Source organism: Bufo gargarizans, chromosome 1 (assembly GCF_014858855.1).
Source record: "Bufo gargarizans isolate SCDJY-AF-19 chromosome 1, ASM1485885v1, whole genome shotgun sequence".
Lineage (NCBI taxonomy): Eukaryota > Metazoa > Chordata > Amphibia > Anura > Bufonidae > Bufo > Bufo gargarizans.
This window is the reverse complement of record NC_058080.1, coordinates 286,747,434-286,769,346: the sequence shown is the minus strand read 5'-3', so window position 1 is coordinate 286,769,346 and position 21,913 is coordinate 286,747,434. Positions and strand designations below refer to the sequence as shown.

The 21,913-nt window shown below is 42.6% G+C and overlaps 1 protein-coding gene across 1 annotated transcript in view; it reads right to left on the bottom strand.

Annotated features, from left to right (window-relative positions):
• The window catches only part of FRAS1 (Fraser extracellular matrix complex subunit 1), a 436,383-nt gene that overhangs the window by 287,134 nt on the left and 127,336 nt on the right, over nucleotides 1-21,913 (bottom strand). The window lies entirely within an intron of this gene.

Below are 21,913 nucleotides of genomic sequence, written 5' to 3'. Positions count from 1 at the left end.
AGCACATGAGCAATGTTTCATCAACAAATTGGAAATAAATCAGGATACATTGTAGGGTTCCACTCCCCAATGCAGAGATGTAATACCTGTAATCCTGGTGATGCAATGAGATAAATGAGGATTCAATGGGTATTTGGCAATAATGAGTGTGATCACACTACTGCTAGTACAGGCGATATACAGTAAAGCCCAGAGGGTGCTGCCCAGAGGGTGCTGCTTTTTCTAGGAAATTTTCGAACGCAAAAACCAGAAGTGGTAGACATGGTATCTGTCCTTAACGCTTTCTTTCCTTTCATCATTCAATACAAAAACTGCTTTAAAAAACATGTGGCAGCACCCTTATAGGTAAGCGAGATGAAAAAAGCTAAGAGAAGAATTATATATTATTATATTATATTTTTGTGTGTATTTTCTGTTTAGTGGCCTTTGTAACCTTGTGTAGCTACAGGGTTGAGGAAGTAACTTCTATAAACCAAAAGTGATAACTAATATTTGAATAACTTACATCTCCTATAACTGAATGAGTGATAGTATAACAATATTAAGTATGCTGTAATGAGGTGTGTCCTTCCTACTCTCCTAATTTTACTTTTATTTCTTAATATTACTTTAGAAATTCCAAAGTATCCCCCTCCCCCCCCCCTTCTCTGACCAAGTACAGCTCTCCTTGGCGTTTTTCTAAAGTTTAGTACATCTCACTTGAGACTGATCACTCAGGTTCTTTGGTCTGCTGCAGTTTCTTTATACATTTCTCAACACTGACATTGCAACATCAAAAAGGAAAAGTCATGGAATGATAGAAATCCCAGGTTTGACAGACATGTTAATGATACGCAAATGATAAAAAATGAAGACAAAATATTCAGAACATCTTGATTTATTCCCTATGAGCACTCTGGAGAAATGGCCCTATCACCGATTCCACTACTAAATCCATGCTGCGTGAATTTCCTCCTAGTTGGTTTTCTTTGGGTACTCCAGTTTCCTCGCACACTCCATACCGACAGAAATACTGATAGGGAACTTAGACTGTGAGCTCCATTGGAAACAGCAAGCAATGATAATGTCGGTAAAGTACCGCAGAATATATCAGCTCTATATAAGTGCGTAAAATAAGCAAATACATTTAACATCGAGCTGTTAGTGTACATGAAATGAAGTCCAGAGGGGTCCAGCTACCATTCATTATGCCACCCCACAATATAATCCCAGGAGTAAGGCCGGTGTGACATTCCCTTGTAAAGCCCTCTATATGGCGTTGCCCACATAGTCCCCAGACCAATCTCAGGCTATTAATGCATTGAGGATAAAAGTAGGACTCATCGCTGAAGGGGATCCACCTCCATTGCCGTCTTGCTGTGCATCATGATAGCCTTTGAGAACGGTTTTGTAAGGTCAATGGAACACCTGAAGCTAGACGTCTCGCTTGTAGCCCAATGACTTGCAAACGGCTTCTGCAGGTTTGTGTAGACACTGTTCACCACCCTAGGCTTTGGATGTGACATCTAATTTCACTTGCAGTGGAGAATGGATGTCTAAGTCATATTCTTTTAATCCGACGATCCATCCGTGCACAAGTTGGACTCTGTGCACCCCTTGCTGCCAATCCAGTTCATTGTTGTTCTACCAACCAATGGGGCATGCAATGATGAACAGCACTGACATCTTGACCTAGGCGCGTAGTGATCTGCTAGAATGATAACCGAGGTCTCTCAGTTCAAGGATTCTGTCCTTCTCAGTTTGCAACAAGTGGCGATAACTAGAACGTTGATGAGCAAGAAGCATCAGTCAATCATCTCACATGACTTGATCTGTTTTTTGAGGTTTCATGTGGCTAAGAACTTTTTTTTCAATATGGCTTTTATGCCCCTCCCAAATACCACAGATTGGAGCTAAATGTTTGAAAATTTAATCATCTGCAGATCTTAAAAACTTTTGCCATTTCCATGATTTGCATAACCTTACGGCTTGTCCTTTTTGGGGCTGCCATTTTTATGTCGAGCAGTGTATGTAGTTTATGACACTGCTATTAGGTAATATTCTACACACAGCAGCACAACTGCAGTATACACGTTGTCTTTTTTTATTATTATTATTATTATTTTTTTTACAAGAAAATAAGATAGTGATCTGCTGCAGCAGTTGTGAGCAGGTGATCACAATGTCATAATTTTAGGAGAACAAAACCAGCGGTGTTGGAGCAATCGGGGCATTTTTGGTAAGTACTATTTATTTTGTTATTCTATCACATCATCTTTCTTCATTGAAGTTTATAAATATCCTAGACACCCACAACAAAGACAAAGTATAAAAATAAAAATAATCACTATTTTTACTGGTAATAAACAATGCTCACACTACTGAGAGAGCCTGCTCTGTCAAATTTCAGTTGTCATTGCTTTCTGTAAAAAAAAATCCATATTTCAATGCACTTGTCAGACAGGATCCGCATGTCGCCGCTTGTATGGGCGCAAATCCACCATGATGGTGCTCCCATACTAGACGCGCTCATCTGGCCCCAGTCACATGACACGTTGCGTTAACGCAATGGTGTCAGAGAAAGAGCGCATCCAGATAGGCAGCCACAACACATTGTGGTCTAGTTCTCTCGTGTATTTTTATGCATTTTTGGGATGCTATACATTTATAATAGACTTGGGTATTTTTTTCTTACTATAAATGTAATTATGAGTCCCGTTGTTTTTTTGGATAGTACCTATGATAGGTGTCCTTTGGGATCTCCTTATTAATATCTCTAATATTTATGAGGACATTGTAGGTAGTTTATTCACACCAGTGCTCTCTAGTCTCTATGCACTTACCCCTCTGATCCTTAAAGGGGATGTCTTACTTCAGCAAATGGCATCTATCATGTAGTTAAAGTTAATACATGGCACTTACTTATGTATTTTGATTGTCCATTTTACCTCCTTTGCTGGCTGGATTCCCTTTTCCGTCACATTATACACTGCTCATATCCAAGGGCTACGACCACCCTGCAATCCAGCAGCAATGACCATGCTTGTACACTACAGCGCCTATGCACACTCCCCTGGTCTCAGCCACCAGAGAAGCCGGCACTTTTTCCTACAGTGTGCAACAACGACCACCAGTACTGGATTACAGGGTGGTCGTAACCATGGAAATGAGCAGTGTATATTGTGATGGAAAAATTAATCAAGCCAGCAAAGGAAGCAATATGGACAATCACAGTACATTAGTGTCTTGTATTAACTTTATCTACACGATAAATGCCATTTTCTAAAGTGAGACATCCCCTTTAAGTGAGAAGACAGCTTGTCTTGGTTTTATCAAGACAAATTTCACACGAATTCCAGAGAAAAAGTTTAGAAAAGGAAGGGGGCATTTGATAATTCTAGAAAAAGGCTCCAATAAGATATATTGCAAAGTTTCTTATATTCACCAGTACTGTTAATTAATGCACAGACGTTTGCCAGGTTAATGACCTTTTAAGCCACATTGGCCTCAAAATACATCTTCGTTTTACAATGTCCTTTGGGCACCAGGAAAAGGCAGCTCTGATTTAGCCCTTTCTCACTTTTATATCTAAGCACTTTATCTGTATTAACAACCTGCTTATTCTTAAGAAATCTTCATTTTTTAAATATTTTTAGTCAACATATTGGGGGGGAGGGGGGGAAATCAATGGTTTAACTAGTAAATGTTGTGCCATCACACAGGTGCAGATGGGCACTGTGGTACTGACGGTGGGCAACTAGCATACTAGACCACCACTGAACGTAAGAAAGAGAACGGTTTCTTGTAGTGCAAATGAGTCCTGTAATTCCATGATATGTTTAATTCATTGCAGAATAAGAGATAAAAGCACATGCAATTTGTGCGCATAGGTTTAGTTGGATAGGTACTATCAATAATCTTTACCCTGAAAGCCACAACACTTTATCATGTCACTACATGCAGTATTTACTATAGAGGACCAGAATTTTTAACATATGTCCATGTATCATACTTTATGCACATGCTTCTAGAGACACGGTAACTCAATTATCTTCCTGCCTTACAAGACAACAAATAGTTTTGCTAAGATTATAAAATCCAAAACTACAAATCGTAATGTCACTGAACACGGCGTTCGGAGTCACTCTGGGAACTCTGACAATCATGGCGTCGGATATACAGAAATAAACTGTTATCACGTGAAACGAGAGCAGGTTATGTACTCTGCAAGTGTAAATGGTTATTAAAGTCTACGTGGGAGTTCTGTAAATGATGACAGATTTGGGGTCGAACAGAGTGCCACCACGTAGGGAGACATACCAGTACAAGACAGTAGCACGTATTAAAAAAACAAACATACAAGTAACACCAGCTTTATATAGTCATTATATTAACATTCTAGCTAACTTTATGAATATGTCTCCCCAGGGAACATTGCCTGTAAAACTTTATGTTGTGTACAATATCTCTCAAATTATGTTTATAATTCTACACTTTAAGTGTAGATACAATTACTGATGGGGTGAGGGGGACTGGATCTTATTATGCAAGCAAGAACTAAAATCAAACACTAAACCTGTGATAGACCTGCAGCTATCAATCCCTAATTTTCTTACTTTATATACATGCTTAAAAATACTGTGCCACTAGCCATAGCACTGCTTATATAGGTCATATATGGCTATTTAAAGGGGTTGACCTGCCACTTAAAATATTTTAAAACCTGTGATTGACTGCAGAGATAATATGTTTGTATCAAGAGGGACCAGAAAGTACAGTAGAGAAACTGGGAAGCGTTGGAACGCAAGTGGCAGGGGATCAGTAAGATATTACTTCTTTAATTATTTTACATCTAATCTTTTTTTTATTTATTTTTAATTACGTTGCTGGACAACCACATAAGTGCTTACACTCTCAAAAATAGAACAAACTTATCCTAGAATTCAAATCTTGGCCCTAGTAGTGCTTGAGATAGGGAATTTAAACTGTGAGCCCCACAAGGGAGAGGTACTGAAGCGAGTGGTGATTATTTTCGATTTTAGGCTAGTTTCACACACAGCGATTTGCTGAAAAATAGTTTTTTTTGTGGTGTATTTGTGTACACTTTTTTTGTGTGTATTCCCATCCCAGACATTGATGGCATATCGCTAGGATATGCCATCAATATCAGATAGGAGCAGGTTGCAGAGGTGGGACCGGAACCTATCTCCATAATGGGCCCCCAAAGTGAACGAGAGAACATTAAAACCCCTTAGTGACCACGAATACGCCTTTTTACTGACGTAAACAAAGGGGGGTTTGGGGTAAACAACTGGCTTTAATCAATCATTACATGTACCCAAAATGGTGCGTTATATACTATAACTTGTCCTGCAAAAAATAAGACCTCATACAAGTAAATTGATGAAAAAACTAAAAAGCTATAGCTCTTGGAATGTGATTTTTAAAAAAATGTGTGTTGTCACTAAGGGGTTAAGCAAGTGCAGCCACCCTTCTTTCACAGCAATGGGAGCTCCAAAAACAGCCGAGCGCTGGCTCAGCTATTTCTGGCAGTCACATAGTGGTGAATGGAGAGGTGGCCGTGCATGAATAGCAGAGCATGCTCTTTCACTTCGGGGGCCTCATTCTGGACAGGAGAGGGTCACAGTGTTTTTTCCTCACATTTGGTGGATTCTGTGGCACTTTTCTGAAAACGGAGCATCGGGTATAGCTGGATTATCTGCCGGCTGCTGTAGCCATTGACTGTAATGGGGTCCGGTCTTGTTACAGCATACAAGCTGGGTTTTGGCTGGACAAAAAAAAAAAACTTTGGACGATAGCCAGCATGTATGCCGGAACATGGCAAGGGGGCCTTGGACCACATTATAGTCAATGAGAGCATATAGCTGGTTGTATCCGGCTATACCCAATACGGTGTACTCCAGCAGGCTGTTCCTCCGCCAGAATGTGTATCTAAGGTTATGTTGTGAACTCTGGCAGTTTGTTACGGTGGAGGAACAGATTGCCAGAGTTCACTGGCTGCATCAGTCATAGCTGGATGCCCATCGACTGTAATGGGGATCCAGACATGTGACATAGAATTTTGATAAGATTCCCCCTCCCCAAGTCAGTCAGCCTTGCAATCAAATCAGTCCCCCCATGCCGCAAGCCCGCAATCAAGACCACCATGATCAGACCCCTATGCTGCCACCATCAGACCCTCCCTTGCTGCAATCAGAGCCAGACCCCCATGTCAAACAATGTAAAATTTAATGAGGATACAAAATTGATCCATAATGGATCCTTCAATTGACTTTAAGGTGAGTGACTTTTCTAGAGTTTTTTTAATTGGCTGTCCAGGGTTAGGAAAAAAAATGCATTGGCTTTCTTTTCAGAAACCATTCAACTCTGGTCCATGAGTGTTGTCTGGTATTGCAGCTCACTGCCATTCAAGTAAATGGGGCTGACCTGCAATAACGGACACTACAGTATTTACGGAAAGGAAGCAAATGTATTTTCAAATCATGAACATGTCCCCCACTTCCCCAGTGCCATCAGATCAGCCCCTACATGTCATGTCCCTCAGTGCCCCCATGATGGCACTGCCATCAGCCCCTCCATGTCATCCAGATTGCCATGATGTCACCCTTCCCCAGTGCCTCCATGCCATCCACCATGTCCCCCACTCCCATCAGATCAGCCCCTCCATGCCAAATCACAGGTGCCCCCGCCATCACAGGATCCCCCAGCCCCCACCGCTAACTATATACTTACCTTTCCTGGCAGTGCGCTGACACATGGAGTCCGCAGGAAACGCATCTTCATCCCAGCATGCACTGGAAGGGACCTGACGTCACACACAGCATCAGCCAGCGCACTGACGATGTGTGTACGCAAGGCCCTGGCCAGTGCAGCGCGGTGCCAAATCGGAAGGCCACGAAGTGGTGAGTGAGAAGGTCACGTGACTTAAACGAATCCTCGATGCAGGGAAACTGCATTGAGGATTTTTTTGCCTCAATTACATTGATTAAATCGATGATTCGTTTCAGCCCTGCCGACTGAACTTCTATACAGCTATTCTTAAGATAGGCCATCAATATCAGTTTGGTGGCGGTCCGGGACTTTGCACCACTGCCATTCAGCTGTCTGAAGTGTTGTTAAGGCAGGGACCCCAACTTGTTCACTTTTTACAATGCTCATATATATTTCATAGTAGCTGTGCTGGTTATTACAACTTTGTTCTGCAAATCTGATATTTATAGTCAATCCTAAAGATAGGCCATCAATATTATATTCCTGGAAGCCCCCTTTCTAGGCCTCATGCACATGACCATTTTTTCCGCACCTAATTCACATTTTTTGCAGAACGGATGCAGACCCATTCATTTCAGTGGGACAGCAGAAAATACCAATAGCACAGTGTAATGTCCGCATCTGTATGTCCGCATGTCTGCCCTGTAAAAAATGGAACATGTCCTATTCTTGTCTATTTTGCGGAATAGGCATAGAATAGGCATTTTGATAATGGGGCCTGCAGAAATTGCAGGATGCACATACCCAGCATCCATATTTTGCGGATCCGTGCTTTGCGGGCCACAATATACATAAGGTCATGTGCATGAGGCCTAAACAAGGGACACATCTAGTTGAGCTTCAGAAAACTGTCCGTTTTTATGTCATCCAATTGGACAGAAAGTTTTTACTCCTTATGTTTAGCATGATTGTAACTCTAGCGAACAGTACGTCATTCATATAGTTAAAGCCGTTTCACCAAGGCTGATGATTGGGGGACATGTCACTGCTGAAGCTCGTCCTTGGTTGCAGCAGTGCATGCCCTGATTGGAAGAAAACAATCAGGGGACTGTTAGACAGAGGAATAGGAGTCAACGTGCAGGAGTGGTGGGGAGCAGACAAGTATGGATCTTTCAGGAGCTGATACAGGCTAGGGGCCTTCCCTATTATTCTAGAAAAACCCCTTTAAGAGAGTAGTGCTGCATTGGACTCTAAGGGAATCCTAAAAATTATAAGATATGCAACTCTAAATATAGAATTCAATTGTCGCAACATTTTAAAATTTAAACCAGTTTTAGTCAATCTGCTTGTTCCAGGTTATTATGACCTAATGCATAGCTAATATTCAATATAGTTGGCTGTGGGCCATTGCATGGTCTGAATAAAATTCTACCTACTGCATATTAAAGGTAATAGTTAAAAGCCACATCCAGAAATTGATTTGTTTCTAACATTATCACACTTCTACAAAACCGCAGCTAAACCAAATGTACGCCTATGCTGTCTTGCCATCGATCTACAGTGACTGCAGCAAACGATGCATGCATTTACATTTTTAACACCATTTTAATCCATCACAGTTTAATGAGGATACAAAATTGATCCATAATGGATCCTTCCATTGACTTTAAGGTGGGTGACTTTTCTAGAGTTTTTTTATTGGCTGTCCAGGGTTAGAGAAAAAAAAATGCATCAGCTTTCTTTTCAGAAACCATTCAACTCTGGTCATGGAGTGTTGTCTGGTATTGCAGCTCACTGCCATTCAAGTAAATAACGGACACATCCCATGGATTGACACTACAGTATTTACGGAAAGGAAGCAAATGTATTTTCAAATCGTGAACATGCCCCCACTTCCCCAGTGCCATCAGATCAGCCCCTACATGTCATGTCCCTCAGTGCCCCCATGATGGCACTGCCATCAGCCCCTCCATGCCATCCAGATTGCCATGATGTCCCCCTTCCTCAGTGCCTCCATGCCATCCACCATGTCCCCCACTCCCCCAGTGCCATTAGATCAGCCCCTCCATGCCATGTCCCCCAGTGCCCCCATGATTATTCATAATTGGACCCGTTAAAAATGAGGTGCACCACTGGGACCAAGTCTCAATATAAAATGTATTGTTCTATTCAGACATACTCATTGACAAAAAATAAAAAGCAGCCAGAGAGAAATGTCAGATTTCTGAAAAACTCGGCATGCAGTTATGTCTCAGGCAGATATGTAAATGATTCTGTTTGGGACCCGTGATGGTCGGGTTTGAATATGAAAGCCTTGTGGTGAGCACTTTAATCCTGCCTTTGCTGTGAAGTGACACTCTACCCAAACTGCTGGGGAGCCATCACACGCAACACCCCTAGTAGTGATATGGGACACTAACAGCTCAGTGATATGAGCAAGGACATCCTACTGCCACGTGTTGCCTTTCTCAGCAGGATAATGCTCGCCCACACACAGCAAGAGTTTCCCAGAAAAGCCTCTGGCAGATTACAACACATCCTTGGTCTGCACGGTTACCAGATTTATCGCCAATCAAGCATTTATGGGATCAGCAGGGACACCAGCTTTGCCAGCCTATGAGTGTGCAGGGTCTACAAGCCAAAGTGCAACATCTATGGCAAATCTGCCTCCATATCCAACTGTATCTCATCTTGTATCCAGGCTAGAGGCGGCCCAACAGGGTACTAGAGCATTCAATTATACCGTTTTTCCTCACATAAACGTATCCTTTTACTCTAAGGCTCCAATCATAAGTCCGCAATTGTGCAGAACGGGTGCAAAACCATTCATTCTCTATGGGGACTGAATGGATCGGATGGCACACTCTGTGCACTCCGCTTCTACATTTCTGGAGCGTGGCCCCGATCATCCAGTCCGCAGCTCTGGAAAAAAATAGAGCATGTCCTATTCTTGTCCGCCATTGCGGACAAGAATAGGCATGGGGGTGCCGGCCGGGTGTATTGCGGATCCGCAATACACTACGGACATGTGAATGGACCCTAATATTGTACCATTCACACATATAAAGTTTCATTAGATTCCAACAACCCCTTCTAGGTGCGTTATTTTTTCTGCCAATGAGTGTATTTCGTATATGGTGTATTGGGATACAATAAAAAAATATATCATAGTAACAAGATGGGTCGTAGTTTAGAGAGAACTATATCCTGGATCTAAAATAAATCCAGACTGAAGAAAGTATACACTACCACTGGCAGTAAAAGAACCTGACTGGAAAGAAGGACTCTAGCAAAGAATCCATCATCCAATGTGCTCAATGCATTTCACTATTGGCAAAAGAAATCAGAGCTCCTGGACAGTACAAAATGTAGATGAGGGAAAGAGCGATTCCTCTTGCTTAGCAATACAGCAGGTACAGTGACAGGGAACTGACGTTAGCCTTGAGGTTATTGTACAGTGCAATGTGAGCCCAGGAGCAGCTTTAGAACAAGGTCGCAGGGGAATCAAGCTGAACTCCCAAGCCTCATACTTAATTCAGCCTTCTTGCAGAGTGACATAGTTTAGACACCAGACTGATGAGCTTAAATGTTGGTAATACTTGTAATATAATGAATATAGGACAGATGAAATTTAAGTAAACCACAGAAAATGTACATGAATAATCAAGAACAATGGAGGAGGTGTATTCAAGACGTTCTGAAAAAGCCCCCGTCACCAGACAGAGGTGTTTATTTCAGGGCATCTATATGACCCATGTTAAAGTGGAGTAAAGAAGAGGAGACACGCACCTTGAGCAGGACCCTCTAATGTTGGTGTTGGGGGGGTATTAGAGAGAGCGGTTTACCTCTGGTGTTGTGCAGTCGGAGGCATAGCACTTGGAAGAGCATTGGTGCAGAGTCTGGCCGGTCTTCAAATATAGTGTCACCGGAGGGTAGAACAGAAGAGTAGTGCACGGACCTTTTTCTTACCCTCCTGTGACACTGAAAGTGGAGTTAAAGGGGTTGACCACTTTCTGGCTACTGTTGACCAGTCTTTCTGTAAGATGACAATATGGCACTTACTGATATACCTGAAAGAAAATAGATAAGCAGGCACACTCTGATTTGGGTCACTCTATTAATTTATTTGTATATATGGTGAATGTAAGATGTATAATATATTAAAATAATGTTACAATAAAATGAGGCAAAGGTGTAACATATAATATGAAGAATTATATCGGAGAATTGAATTCTGCTAACTGTCCTTTTTAATGGATAAACGTAGAAATAAGTGGGTCGTCACTAAATAGTCACCAGCTGGTGTTGAGGATGTTGTGATAATAAAATATTCGAATAAAATGTATATATAAATATAAATGATGCGCTAAAAAAATGATGCGCTATTAAAATGAAGAAGGTAAAAGATATGTAGGATTGTTGTCCTTATAAATATAATAGTCTTTTCATGAAATAGTACCCTCAAAGTGGAGGCTAAGTGGAGGATAGAATAATGCGTCTTTCTCCTTATCTCCCCGTTTATAGGATAGTCTTTTTCTTTGGGGTAATATCCTCTAGATAGGAGATAAATCGGTGTGTAATGCGCCTTGTGACTCCTTTTATATATTCACCGCTATTGAATGGAGGATAAGTGATGCGCCTTGTTGCTATATAAATATGTCAGTTGGTTTTCATAGAGCCGCAAGCATGTACATTAGTATATTATATGTTGCAATATATTGATGTTGTGGGAAGAAGGGGTGCTCTGTGCCTGAGTGCAGCGTCCCACACTGTCTCTGGCTACAGAGGTCACTTACCCTTCACCCAGGGCTGCTGTCTTCGGTCCTCTGGCGGTGATCAGTTCTCCCTGGGCGGCTATCTTGAATCCAGGAGTCGGCGGCGTATCTCGTGTTGCCAAGGACGCCGGGAGGCGTGGTTCGCGCGTCTGTAGGGCGACGTAGGCTGTCACGTGATTGCGATCTTTCCCGGCTTGTTCTGAATGGTCCCGGCCTATTCTGAGTGATCCTCTAACTCTGTTACGAGTAATGGGTATTCTGACAATCCTCTGCTCCTTAAACGCGTTTCGGGAGTCTCTCCCTTCATCAGTAAGACACTTACTGATATAGCCTTTATTTGATATTATGTACTGTTTGTTATATGCTATAAGCCATGCTGTGCTGCGCTGTCCACATTAAAGGGTAACTGTCATATTTCTAGTTGCTAGCTTATTACAGCTACCCATGTATACCTGAGTTAGTCGTTCAATGATTGCCAAAAGATCTGTAATTACCTTATAATAACAGCTTTCATTAATGTTCTCTTTCCCTTTCCACTGCTCCATTAAAGACCGTTGCTATGGCTCATCTGTCTCCAGCTAGGAAAACAGAGCGGCGGTCCTTCACGCTGCATGCCTGCATTAGGCTTCAGAGTGAGGAGGCGTGTCTCTCAGTAATCCAATCTGATTGGCTGGCAGGAAGCTGCTGGCTACAGCAAGTTTGTATGTGACCTGAGGGAATGCATTTTTGGCCTCTGGGAACTGGCAGAGGAGCCATCTTGAGAAGATCCTCATAATGTAGGATACAAAACAGCCGTAACTAAGGGGGAAAACTCAAGGAAAACAGTGGTATGTGAAGAAACTAAAGATTGCTTTATGCATAATGCTGCTGCAGCAGTAACATATGCTAGAAATTGATTTCTTGATGAAAATATGACAATTATCCTTTAAGGTACTGTCTACAAGATGGCCATTGATGGAGGGTCATGTGACCAGACTCCTCCATTCAAAAACACTCAGCAGGGAAAGTGCAGATGGCAGGTGTAGTCTTTTTGAACGGAGGAGACACCACATGGAGGTGATTTGTCTGGTCACATGACCCTCCATCGGCAGCCATTTGATAGACAGGACCTCTGTGTGGAAAGCACAAAAGACGGACATACAAGGGGACATATTTTATTAAATATAGAAAATAGCCCAAAACTTCAACACAGGCTATATTAGTAAGTGCCATATAGTCATATTACAGACACACTGGTTAATAGTGACTAGTACGTAGCCAGCCCCTTTAAATGCTCCAAAATGACCTGCATCATATACACATGTGGGCACATCCTGGGTGATGGCGGCACTGCTTCAATAAAGGTGAAAACTGGCAAGAACTTGGAATAAAGATGTATGAGTAAGGCTGGTTTCACACGGGCGTTGTGGAAAAAGATGCGGGTGCGTTGCGGGAACATGCACGATTTTTCAGCGCGAGTGCAAAACATTGTAATACATTTTGCACACGCGTGAGGAAAATCGGCTTTTTGGTACCCAAACCCGAACTTCTTCACAGACGTTGGGGTTTGTGTTAGGTGTTGTGTAGATTGTATTATTTTCCCTTATAACCTGGTTATAAGGGAAAATAATAGCATTCTTAATACAGAATGCATAGTACAATAGGCCTTATTGTACTAAGCATTCTGCATTAAGAATGCTATTATTTTCCCTTATAACCATGTTATAAGGGAAAATAATAATGATCGGGTCCCCATCCCGATCGTCTCCTAGCAACCGTGCGTGAAAATCACACCGCATCCGCACTTGCTAGCGGATGCTTACAATTTTCACGTAGCCCCATTCACTTCTATAGGGCCTGCGTTGTGTGAAAAACGCACAATATAGCGCATGCTGAGATTTTCACTCAACGCACAAGTTATGTGTGAAAATCACCGCTCATGTGCACAGCCCCATAGAAATGAACGGGTCCAGATTCAGTGCGGGTGCAACGCGTTCACCTCACGCATTGCCCCCGCGTGGAAATCTCGCCCGTGTGAAAGAGGCCATAGTGTTTCAGAAAACTATTTTAACCTATCAGTCATTTGAGTATAGAAGTATGAAATCAGAGTACCCAGAAGAAACCCAAGTAAACATGTGAACCCATGGCCCTGCTAACCACTGAATCTTGATCTCAATTTTAGCCACCACTAATAATTTTATTATTCCCTAACCTTAAAGGGGTTGTCCAGGTTCAGAGCTGAACCCGGACATACCTCCATTTTCACCCAGGCAGCCCCCCTGACATGAGCATCGGAGCAGTTCATGCTCCGATGCTCTCCTTTGCCCTGCGCTAAATCGCGCAGGGCAAAGGCATTTTTCAGAGTTCCAGTGACGTACCGGGGCTCTCTATGGGGCTGCCAGGAACCCCGGTGACGTCAGTAAAACGGCTAGGGCAGAGCTAAAGCCCGCCCCTCAGAGCCGGTGACGTTACCGAACACACCACTGGGCGGAAGTTACCGCCCGGCAGTGTGTTATTAAAAACAAAAGAGCCCGTGCCCTGCGCGATCTAGCTCAGGGGGGCTGCCAGGGTGAAAATAAGGGTATGTCCGGGTTCAGCTCTGAACCCGGACAACCCCTTTAAATTCAAGAATCCTATAAAGCAACCGTATTTCTATTACATTTTATATCCATTCTTCAAAGGCTAATACACAGCATATGAATCAGTTCGCATCATCCACGTTACAAAAAATAGTGATTTTCCACTGCATGAAGCGGCTAATCCTCAATTTCTTTTGTCAAGCTGAAGAGACTCAAACATTGGCTTAGATTTCTTTGATGTGAGATGCTTGGAAATAATACACATACGAGGCACACAAGGCAGGGATCTGAGGCTAGCTGCAGCTGCTTGTGCTTCTCAGTAACATACCGGGTGAGAAATAGCACAGGGTCATAAAGACATCTAAGCAAAGCAACAAAGTAGCATGTGCTGAAATCGCAGACAGTTTAGTGAACGACGCCTAGAGTATATAGAAAATTAGAAAACAAATGGGCAGCTGCCTCATGGAAATACATTATTGGAAGCGCACAGTGTTACATGTATTTTTAAGGTGGGGGAAAACAATTGGAAGTAAGCCACTTTGATTAATTAGAGTGGGCGCCTGCCATACTACTGACATATCAGCTCAACAATCGCAACCATGTTGCTAGTAGTATGTGTGCTGATCGCTCTCAATATAAAGTAAAGTCATGCGTGGCAAATTTGTCTTATGGGACTTCCATAAATCCATCCACATGCTGCAGAAACAACCCCAATCAGATGTATGGAACAGATATTCAGCCCCCTGAATATTAAAGGGGGTGGCATATCATTAGGATATGCCACTAATGTCAGATAGGTCCAGGTCCCTCCTTTTTTCCTCCCAGGTTTTTCTGTTATTTTTTTGTGCTTTTCTGTATCATTTATATTTATGCATGCAGTTTCACTAAACATTTCATTTCAGCAGAAATTTTAAATGGTTGACTAAAAGGGGTTGTCTCATGTGAGACATTGGTGGCATATCACTAGGATAGGTGTTCTGGGATCTACACCTGCCTCCAGATCGGGACCACCGAAGTGAGTGGAGAGCAGCTGTGCAGGCGCGTCCGCCCTCAATTCATTTCTACAGGACTGCTGAAAATAAGCATCTCTGGCAGTCCCATAGAAGTCAATGGGACTGGAGCAGTCTAAAGCATTACAGTGGAACTGGAGGTTGTTGGAGAATGCTTCCTGCACAAATCCATAGTATCTTCTGGAGATGTTGTAGAAGTAGGAATTATAGTTGCGGGCTGTTTATCCTGGTATAGACAGGACTCCTTGGTTCCAGTGAACAGAAATCTTGATGCTATGACATTCTAGAGAATTGTGCGCTTTGAGATTTCTTGTTTGGGAAAGGCCTTTGTTTGTGGCCCGAGCCATGTTGCCTTGGCAAGCGTATTGAGAAACAGGATTAAAGGGATTTTCTGGAAGTAAAATAATGATGGCCTATTGTCAGGATGGGTCAGCAATATCTGATCCGTGGGGGTCTGACTTGGGACCTATCCCAGAAAACCCCATAAAGGCAGCAAACTGGATCTTTGCCTTTGCTTTGTCCGCTTATACACATAGGATAATCATCAAGCCCTATGTGTCAGAACAGTGGCACCAACAGTATCAAGTTTTCTAGAAACTTTTTGATATTTTACACCACACTTGCCAATTTAAAAATAAAGTGGGTGGCCGAGGGCAGGAGAGGAGGGGTTGAGGGCAGGAGGGGTTGGGGCCTGTTGAGCCTGACACATTTTGGCTATCTTTAGCAATTTTTCTGGTCAAAGGTACACCTGAAATCTACATTAGTGTGCACCTATTATTGATTTTGGCACATTTCCCTCAAAAGGTTTACGGAGTTTGGTGACGAGTGGGATACACCTGCATCAATATGTGTAAACGTTATGTTTCAGGCACCAAGTGACCAACTGTATGCTGGGTAATTTTTTTTTCCATTTTTCTTGTTTTCCCTATCTCTAATTAAAGTTCATTCAGTCTACCATCTGATCACAAACCTGCCAGTGAACCCTTATTCATCACATTTAAGAGCAGCATAGGCAATTTGTATGAAGCACAGTGGGCACAAGAAACATTGATTATGAAGAACATTGTGTTCTTTTCACTTGGGTACTCTAGACTTGAGTATGAGAAATTATATTGTTAAAGGATGTACACTTAGGTGTTGAGATTGTTAATTAGGATATTATTTAGCATTGACTGCATTTGTGATGGCTAATATACTATTGTGATAAGTCATTAAGACAGGACTCTATTATGGCTGCAATGCATTTTGGAGTCATATAAAATAAGCTACATTAAAGGGGATGTCTTACTAATGTATTGTGATTATCCATATTGCCTCCTTTGCTGGCTGGATCCATTTTTAAGTCACATTATACACTGCTCATATCCAGGGGTTATGACCACCCTGCATTCCAACAGCAGTGGTCATGCTTGCAAACTATAGGAAAATGTCTCTTTGGTGGCCAGGACTGTGGGAGCGAGTATAGGCACGCATGAGCAGCAGCTCCTGTCCCAGCCACCTTGTATCTCACATTATACATGAGCGGTATGTAATGTGATGGAAAAAAGAATGAAGCCAGAAAAGGAGGCAAATGTACAATCACAATACATTAGTAAGGGTCTTGAAGTAACTTTCTCTACATGATAAATGCCATTTGCTGAAGTGACACAACCCCTTTAAGGTTGAGTTAGATTGTATTTACACACAATGACCAAGCAGGCAATTATGGGGAACGGACCGTTCCCTCCGATAACTACCAGCTTGTGAGTGGAGTAAAGAAATGTATTAACATGCAGCAATCACCTACACTGCAGGGGTGTAGCTATAAGGGTAGCAGGGGAAGCGGGGCCCACCTAGGAAAAGAACTAAAAGATTTTAATGTGAGGGCCCCCTCAACAGTGTTATACAATGACATTATATACATTAACACTAAGAAATGGATGGACCGGCTGCCGGTGTCTGAGAGCGCGATCTTGACTAGCTTAAGGAGTCGGGAGTTTCGATGAAGTTGCTAGGGGAAGGGGCATGTTCAAAAATTTGCTGTGGGGCCCGATCATTTCTAGTTACGCCACTGGTCCACTTTATAGTGACGAGTGATGCCTTTCTTTCTGGGCAGCAGATCCCTGTTTACCCAGCACTATCCGCTTCCCAGAAATGATGATTTAGGTGTCCACATGAACAATCATTTCATCTAATGCTGATGATCTGTGGCACGTCTACACGGACCTTATCAGTGTATGTTATTCTCGATAATCGGCCCAACAATTACCATCTGCAAACAGACATTAGCCGTGGCAAATAATCAATAAAACGGTAAAGACTGGGAAATGTGAGCTAGCCTCTTATGGGTTGCTAAAGGCAACAATAATGTTTTATTTTTGCAGATCTGGTTTTATACATGACCCCTTTTCTGTTCATATTCTGTTACCTAGATTCTATTTAATCAAACATACTTCATCTAGAATAAAATCTACAATCTTCTACATATAATTTTAGCTCCACAACAGTGTAGTCTATATACGTCAGGTAGCAACAACATGAATTCCCATGGAGGTGACCACCAGTTCACTACATGTGATAGCAAATGTAACAGTGCATTCATAAAAATGGTAAAAAAAAAAATTCTATCTTCTACAAATCAGACGCCTGTCACACAGGTATGTTTTAGGATATTCATAGGCCTTACATCACCTCCGATGAGGTAGCTTAGTGTATTCCTCTAGAAGGTGTCTAAAGATTTACAATAATGTCCTCAAATCTACTTTTTGATATAATAGAAGGCAAATGTATACAACAGTGTAAGGCTACTTTCATACTAGAGTTTTTACTGGATCCGGCAACGTTCAGCAAAAACGCTTCCGTTACTGATAATACAACCATCTGCTTCCGTTATGAACGGATTCGGTTGTATTATCTTTAACATTGCCAAGACGGATCCATTATGAACTCCACTGAAAGTCAATGGAGGACGGATCAGTTTTCTATTGTGTCAGATTGTGGCAGAGAGGGTCATGCCGGATCCGTCTTGCTCCGCATGCCAGGACGGAGAGCAAACTACAATATGTTGCGGGTTGCTCTGCGATCTGGGAACGCAACTAAACGGAACGGAATGCATTTTGGAGCATTCCGTTCTGTTTAGTTCAGTTTTGTCCCCATTGACAATGAATGGGGACAAAACTGAAGCATTTTTTCCCCAGTATTGAGCCCCTATGATGGATCTCAATACACATAAAATAAAAGGCTAGTGTGAAAGTAGCCTAAGACAAAGCAAGTGGTTTCCAGGAGTTAAAAATGTTTGACGTATCCTCAACATAGGTCATCAATATCAGACTGGTGGGAATCGGACTCCCTGAAACCTCCCCTCAATCTGCTGTTTAAATATTGGACTAGTGCTACAGCCTTTTCATAGTGTATCAAACACAGTGCTGTACATTGTATAGGGGTTGTGCTTGGTGTTGTGACTCAATCTCATTTACTTGAATGGGGCTGAACTTCAGAAAGGCCATGTGACCACTGAATGTGACAACACAGACCGAAGAAGAGGTTGTGGCCGCTTCTACCAACTAATTGATGTGGTTCCGGGAGTGGTAATCTGATAGGCCTCTTGCACATGAACGTTGTGCATCCGTTCCGTGCATTGGGGTCAGCAATTTGCGGCGGCCGGGATGGATCGACACCCATTCAACTTGAATGGGTCCGTGATCTGTCCGCACTGCAAAAAAATAGAACAAGTTAAATTTCTTTGTGGTGCGGAGGCACAGACAGAAACGCCACAGAAGCACTCCATAGTGCTTCCGTGGGGTTCCGATCTATGCTTCCGTTCCGCATCGCCGTGATTGCGGACCCATTCAAGTGAATGGGTCCGTATCGTAGTGCACAAGGGCCGGTCCCCTTGTATTGCGGACCCGCCGTATGCGGGCCACAATACGTCCACGGGCACGCAACGTTTGTGTGCAAGGGGCCATATCCTGAGGACAGGTCATCAATATTTAACCCTGGACAACCACACAATAAACATCCTCCTCTGACGGTTCCCCTTTAAATGTAAATTATCCATGAAATTAGCGGTATCTTCACTTTGGCTAATTTTGCTTGATTTTTGCAAAGTTCAGACTTTCTGAAATGATTGCCCTTGGCTGTCATTGAAACACACGCACAATCAGTGTTAATGGTGAGAATTATCGCAGTCTTTTTGTCAGAAGCACATCTTTGTAGCCTTGTTAAATATGTTTTCTGGGTTTATGTCTTGTTGGAACTGCTTTGGTTTCCCTGACATTCCTGGATGCTCTCCAGAACAGCACATGACCTAATCGTCTTTTCTTCCCTGAAGGGATGTGTATTTCTCTAACACACAAGGAAATTAGCTGCCAATTGCCCCAAGAATGACATATTGACAAAGTATTCTCTTCAGCTGTGCACACAGTGGGACACAGTGCGCTCTTTCACGCTCTTTCATAATGCGGCAAGGATTTTTCTTCCACTTGTGTCATACCAAGGTTCTTGCTAAAACATTCCAAAACAAAGACCGAGTATCAGGTATCTTACATGATCACTTGACCACTTTGCTAGGCCCACAGGCAACAATAGGGCAAGTGAGAAGAATTTTCCAATCTGTTACTGATCTCGCCAGCATTTGTCAATGAAGAATGAAGTGAAACAGTAAAAGATATGACTGACATAATGCCGCACATTTATTAAACTGTGTGTGGCTTTGTGCTTTTACCTCTTTTTAAGGTATAATTTTAGAATAGCTGAAAGTTTACTGTTATAATTTTAAAAGGCACTTTGCATTCTGATGCTGTGGAGCAACATTTTAAATGGCATAGCAAATATCTGCAAATTAGTATCTACAGTGTGCTCTAATAATCAAAATGCCTTTATTTATTTACTGCATCAATGATACACATAAGTGGGAGAAGTAATGCATTAGTAGTAGTATTAAAGGGGGTGGCTCACTTCAGCAAATAGCATTTATTATGTAGAGGAAGGTAATACAAGGCACTTACTAATGTATTGTCATTATCCATATTCCTTCCTTTGCTGACTGGACTCATTTTTCCATCACTTTATACACTGCTCATTTCCATGGTTATGACCAACCTGCAATCCATCAGCAGTGGCCGTGCTTGCACTCTATAGGAAAAAGCACTAGCCTATATACGCTCCCACAGTCTCGGCCACAAGAGAGGCCGGCGTTTTTTCCTATAGTGTGCAAGCACGACCACCAGTGATGGACTGCAGGGTGGTTATTAGAGATGAGCAAATTTCATGTTATGAAATTTGTTTACGCTTCATTTGGTGGTAAAAGCAGAATTGCGTTATGGATTCCGTTACCACGGACCATAACGCAAATCTCTGACAGAATGCCTTTAGGGGCATTCCGTTATTCATTCCATTATAGTAGAAGTCTATGGGCTGCATAACGGTTCCGTCTCATTTCCGTTATGCAGGAGAGGACTTCCTTGCATAATGGAAATGGGACGGTTTCGCTTTGCAGCCAATAGACTTCTATTATGACGGAATGAATAACGAAAAGCCTCTAAAAGGCATTTCGTTTTGCATTCCGTCATAAAATTGCGTTATGGTCCGTGGTAACTGCTTTTACCACCAAACGAAGCTTAAATGAATTTCCTAACATGAAATTCACTCATCTCTTTTGGTCATAACCATGGAAACAAGCAATGTATAATGTGATGGAGTTGCTCATGCGTGCCTATGCTCGCTGCCACGGTCCTGGCCACCAAAGAGAATGAGGCATTTTCCTATAGTTTGCAAGCATGAACACCGCTGCTGGATTGCAGGGTGGTCATAACCCCTGGATATGAGGAGTGCATAATGTGACTTAAAAATGAATCCAGACAGCAAAGGAAGCAACATGGATAATAACAATACATTTGTAAGTGCCTTGTATTAATTTCCTCTAAATAATAAATGCTTTTTGCTGAAGTGAGACAACCCCTTTAATAGTAGTTTGGTAGAAGTTTGGTCCTCTGCGTATAGGTGGCAGAACCATATGAAATATAATACACCGTTTTTTTTTACCCCATAAGATGCACTTATCCACCCCCAAAAAAGACTGCAATGTATGATCAGGGAGAGAGGAGGGGCTGGAGTCCAGAACTAGGGGCGGGGCCCGGTGGAGTCAGTCACTTTTCTCTTACACCGGGCCCTGCCGCTCACTGCAGTATTTGTAGACGTTAATCCTTAACCTGTTAATAAGTTTAACTAAAGCTGTGCTCTCCCCTGTTCCCCTGTATCAGTACTGTACTTACTAACAAGCTTCCATAGCAGGCAGAGCGGATGGCAGCAGTAACATCACTCACTGACGTTGCGCGCCTGCTCCGCCTGCAAAGTGGGAGGAGCAGCGCGCAACGTCAGTGAGTGACGTTACTGCTGCCGTCCGCTCTGCCTGCTATGGAAGCTTGTTAGTAAGTACAGTACTGATACAGGGGAACAGGGGAGAGCGCAGCTTTAGTTAAACTTATTAACAGGTTAAGGATTAATGTCTAGAAATACTGCGGTGAGTGGAGGGCCAGTGTACTGGGGGACACTGTTATGAGGGGGATCTGTGGATAACACATACGGTATATAGCGGTGTCATCCACAGATCCCCCCCCCCCCATAACAGTGCCATCCACAGATCCCCCACCCCATAGCAGTGCCATCCACAGATCCCCCACCCCATAGCAGTGCCATCCACAGATGCCCCTCCCATAACAGTGCCATCCACAGATCCCCCATAACAGTGCCATCCACAGATCCCCCACATGACAGTGCGTCATCCACAGATCCCCAATAATAGTGTCATGCACAGACCACCATTAGTTCAAAAGCACACCTTTTGGTTAAAAATATAATTTTTCTTATTTTCCTCCTCAAA